General features: G+C 45.8%; 1 long non-coding RNA gene across 8 annotated transcripts; it reads right to left on the bottom strand.

The window, feature by feature from the left end:
• Positions 1-7: 7 nt before the first annotated feature.
• Positions 8-4789, bottom strand: LOC136499259 (uncharacterized). Of its 8 annotated transcripts, none has more exons than XR_010769962.1 (5): positions 4559-4789; positions 4330-4454; positions 4069-4223; positions 3509-3977; positions 8-515 (listed from the first exon to the last, which is right to left on the bottom strand). It is a non-coding gene; the product is annotated as an uncharacterized lncRNA (long non-coding RNA). The 8 variants fall into 8 exon arrangements; XR_010769961.1 differs by having other exon boundaries at positions 3535-3977; XR_010769959.1 differs by lacking the exon at positions 8-515 and having other exon boundaries at positions 899-3772; positions 3844-3977.
• Between the last annotated feature and the right edge of the window lie 208 nt (positions 4790-4997).

Genomic DNA, 4997 nt, shown 5'->3' with positions numbered 1-4997 from the left:
TAAAGCATTAAATGATTTATAGACAGCCAAACAAACAATAAGTATCTGTAGGTTGTACGAGCTGTCTGTTTTGCCGTCTGTGTTCCAAATTCTAAGAACTTACAGAGAGTAGCTATCTCTGCGTTGTACATGCCCTGACACAAGGATTTCAGAGAACTTTCAGTATGTAGCATACTACACCAGTGCAAATGAATCAATCCTTTGGGTAATAATAGTATCCTGACGTCGAAGTACCAATGAGATCTTTCAGTGTTCTTGTGTCATCGGCGAGACAGATGAGGCCCATCAGACTGCCGTCGTCGTCGTACAGAGGAGTGGCGTCGGCGACGACGAAGAACCGCTCCCCCGATTTCTTCTTCACGGTGAATTTCCCTCTCCAGCATTTGCCGGTGAATATGTTGCCGATGATGGTGTTCAGCGCAGGGATGTCGTCGGCATGGATGATCAGTCTCGTGATGTCCTGCCCGACCGCTTCCGCCGAAGAGTAGTGGTACAGACGCTCGGCGTTCCGGTTCCTGGGTTGCAAGGAAAAGCAACCAAATTTGGATCAAATTCATGTAGAATCTCACGCTGTTGTTTGGACCAATGCTAGTTCAGAACTGGCTGAGAGTGCACAGGAGCAGGACTGCAGGAGTGTCCGGCATCGGTGGGGAAAAAAATGTTTTTTTACCAGTAGAGGACCTTCCCGTGGAGGTCAAGGACGTGAGCGGCCTGCCCCAGGGACTGCATGGCCATCATGTGGTGCACCGCGACGCCGACGAGGACTACTCGGCGGGCTGTTGCGACGAGGAGCCGCGGCGCTGGAGCTTGGACACCTGCCGCTTGAGCTCGGCCTGGCCCTCCTCCAGCGCCCGTATCTTCTTCAGGAGCTCACGCTCGTCCTCGGCGTCCATCGCCGGCGGACGGCCGGCGGACGACGATCAATGTCGATCACTCACTGGTGGATGTGGATCGAGGTGGCAGGAGACACTGTAGGATCTGATGAAATGGCAGCAGATATAGAGGCATCGCCGCATCGGCTAGCCAGCAGCGGTTTGGAAACTAACCCAACGAAGTAAACAGCTGGGACAGAGAAGGCGACCGACCTCCGTGAAGTGTACGGAGAAAAGATTATACTAGTGTAGTTGTAGGTAGAGCTAGACAAAATACTCGGCTCAGCTCGGCTCGACTCAGTTCGTTTTAACTTTTTTTATAAGTTAAGCAGGAAGTCTAGCTCGCTATTTTAACGGGCCAACTAGCGAGCTGCTCACGAGCTGAGGCCTATCAACCCACGACCATGAATTCAGAAGATGATGATGCTGACCTAGAGGTGTACACTTATTTTATTGGTATGTAATTCTTATTTTCAACTGTTTCATATGAATTTTAATTTTATAATTATTGTGGTACTTAAATGTTGATTTTATGGATTGTTTTCCAAAGAGAAGATGATGATGCTGACATTGAATCTGTGGACTTTCCTAAGTTTGTGGTGGCAAGTAACTAGTTAGTATGTTGGAACTGCATGATCATGGATGGACCAGCTATGTTGCATGGTTGATACTTTTGATGAACCTGATATGCATTAATCGTGTATGGTTGTATAATTGTGGACGTCACATCACTACTAGAGAACAGACTTTAGAACGATGTCCCAATTTAGCATTAGCCTCGGCATTTTTTGTCCCCGGGACTAAAGGACCTTTAGTCCCGGTTGGTAATACCAACCGGGACTAAAGGTTCCTTTACTCTCGGTTGGAGCCACCAACCGGGACTAAAAAGTCCTCCAACCTTTAGTCCCGGTTGGTAATACCAACCCGGAAAGGAAAGCATCACATCCATTGTTAGATGTGTTGTGTAGGTGGGGTGGTAAGCTCCACGCGAGGCAGTGCATGAGGTCTTGGGTTCGAATCTCACGGGGCGCAGCGGTGGAAGACATTATTTTTTTTTAAGCTGGGAGGATCTTTAGTCCCGGTTGTAGCAAACCGGGACTAAAGGTCCCCACCTTTAGTCTCGGATTCATAGTCCCGGTTGGGAAACCGGGACAAAAGCCCTTTCCCAACCGGGACAATAGCCACGTTGTGTAGTAGTGCATTCGGAAATTAATGTAGCATAAACATTATAAACATGTGCGTCATATTTTTTTAGTAGCTCGCGAGTCAAATGAGCTCAGCTCGAGCTTAGTAACGAGCCGAGCCGAGTTGTCCCTCTAGCTCGTAATATTAACGAGTCGAACCGAGCTAGCTCGTTAGCCCAACGAGCCAGCTCGAGCTAGACTGAGCCGGGCTGAGCTACCTCGATATCTGGACCTAGTTGAAGGCAAAAGGCCAAAAGCTTCGCTCATGCCTGACATATTCCGGGCTCATGTGCTGATGTGCATGCATGCATGACAGCATGAGATGGGAATACGGGATGATAGAGATACGAGAAGAGCATGCATATGCTGCATGCAGAGAGATCGGTTTCAGATCGTGCTTGCCGGCAGCCGGTTGCCGCCTTGGATCCTTCCATTCCATGCTCTACGTGCAGTGAAGCTAGCTAGCTGGTGTGCTCGTTGGAGAACGAGCCCGATCGAACCCTTCTTTTATTTCCTCCGATCCTAAGGGCATGTTCGCTCGGTCTATAGTATTTTTCTCTCACAACAAAACAATTTTAGTTGGTTTATCAGCCAGTTTTAATACCAGCCGAACAGGCCCCGCTGAGCGCTTGAGGCTGAGCTAGCTCTCGGTTTCATTTACTGTATAACTAGATGATACTTCGCACGTTTGCTGCGGAAATTTTGTTGCATTGACTTTTGGAGAGCCTTCTATGCAGTAGAATCTGCTGTTTGTCAGTGTATTTCATTCGCTCATGAAGTTTGTTGCCTGGTGGGGAGATGGAAACGTGCAGTTGTTGAATGTAGCCACAATGGTTACAAATAAAATAGCATTATGAAATAGCCGTTCCGCATTATCGACCTGTTCACTGATTGGTTTCTGGGCTAATAAGTCCGGCTAGTGCTGGTTTGTTACGAGAGAAAACACTGTTGGCTGACTAATAAGCCCTGGCTAAAACCAACAAACAAACATGCTATATATCAGAACTTATATGTTTGTGTATGTGAGGATGGGACATTGAGGTAGAGGACCGGGAACTCAATCTCAACAGTTTTGTTGCTTGACCATAGTGTCAAATTCTAAACCATGTCATTGAGGCATATTCTCAACGATATTAGGCTGAGAGAAACGCCCGGTTCCTTTGACTTATAAGCTGTATTTTTTTGGTCAACGAATAGTATTTTTCTCTCACAACAAATCAGCCAACAGTACTTTTAGCCATAGCTTATCAGCCAAGCGAACAGGGCATCTACATGTATACATTTTTTTACTGCAGTAGATAAGTGTTAAAACATAGTTGTGCGGGCTTGAGAAGACAATTAAACTAAGTCAGCAGTGAGTAAACGAAAAGGAATAAGGACCTGTAAAGACCTGCTGATGTGGCAATTGTAAAGGCAAGAAAATTGATCAAATAGAGATGGTAACAGCAGTACCCCAATATGGCCTTGGAACTACGGACCTGATTTGACCATCATATACGCTTGTTGATGGCTTGGTATATCCGATGCTTTGGCAGGGAGGAGGCCTTGTGAGAGGAGGCTGTCAACTTCACGGTATAATGCAATATATGAGACCTTTATGCTCCTACCAATTTATTTTCCACATTGAATAAAAGATTTCAGGAAATTAACAATGGTGCCTCATAAGTAGAGTATGATTGTACTAACATAAAATAGTTCGACCACATAAATCACAGCCTGCAAGGAAATTGCTACCTCAAGATGATGAGATCAGTGAATAGGACAAAGGGAAAATATAAATGAAATACCTGTTGCATGCCAGCTTAAAGAAGATGCACTAATTCTCATTATGTCCTGTACCCATTATTCCTAAAGAACTACACAGTCGAGCTCATTCTCATGATTTTGTTGCCGACTTCTGTCAAAATTGAGGTGCTCTTACCTGAAAAATATAAAAGAAAGAAAATTCAGTAACTCTTTTGCTGAGCGTACATGTTCTGGAGTCGCTGATGGAGCGTGTATAGCAGAATTACCTCAGTTAACAATTTAGCGGGCATACATCTGGGTGACACTCATAGCTTGCTTGGCGGCATTCACGCTGAAGATGAGATGGACAAAAGGAGGCATCGACTATGATATCATGGTGCTGGCAGCAGGAGATGGTCATGCACTTCAGTTGAGGTTAAATCTTCAGTCATGGGAGGGTGAAGCGAGCAGCAAGAGAAACAAAGTAAAAGATGCAGGCAGTCATCAACTGTAAATAAGAAATTTATAAGAGATAAGAGTTTGTGTACCAGTGCGAGGAGGAAGACACCAATGAAGCACAAACTTTGCAGCAATAATGCCCTTGTTGGCAAATCATCGAGCACCTTTCGAGCAAAATCTGCAGCGATGCCTTTGTTGGCAAATCGTCGAGCACCTTTCGAGTTGGAGTTGCAATAGCAATATTACAGCAGACTGAAACATGAATCTGAGGGGATTGGAGAAAGCAGGAGAGGATAAAAATGAGGAACAGCCACTTACATGACCGAAGGGTGATGCAATCGGACGCTCGAACAGTTTATTCCCCATAATGGGACCGGATTGGATGAATGTCTCAGTCAGTTACGAAGGATTTATGGAGGATTTGTGAATCGTGGCAGCGCAGAGAACGGGCGGAGAAGGAGAAGAGGCCGCGGGGCAAGGGGTGCCGCGGGGAAGGAGAAACGCCGATGGGCATTCCGTTCTTTCGATCAATGAAGGGATGAAGAAACGTGGGCCATGCAGGTGACGTGGTTGGCAGAAATCACATAGAATTGTGGGGTTCTCATATTTATTTAGATATAGAAGATAATATACATATGTCGGTGTGCGAATTGTGTGCGGTGCTGTTGTGCTGCATGCCCATTGCCCACGTACGAAAGTAGTCCTGCTCCCTGAAAAAAGCTTGCATAAAAAAACTACTATTTATATATACAAGATA

Source organism: Miscanthus floridulus, chromosome 13 (assembly GCF_019320115.1).
Source record: "Miscanthus floridulus cultivar M001 chromosome 13, ASM1932011v1, whole genome shotgun sequence".
NCBI classification, from domain to species: Eukaryota; Viridiplantae; Streptophyta; class Magnoliopsida; order Poales; family Poaceae; genus Miscanthus; species Miscanthus floridulus.
Note: the sequence above shows the minus strand (reverse complement) of the source record. Positions and strands in the feature narration are given on the sequence as shown.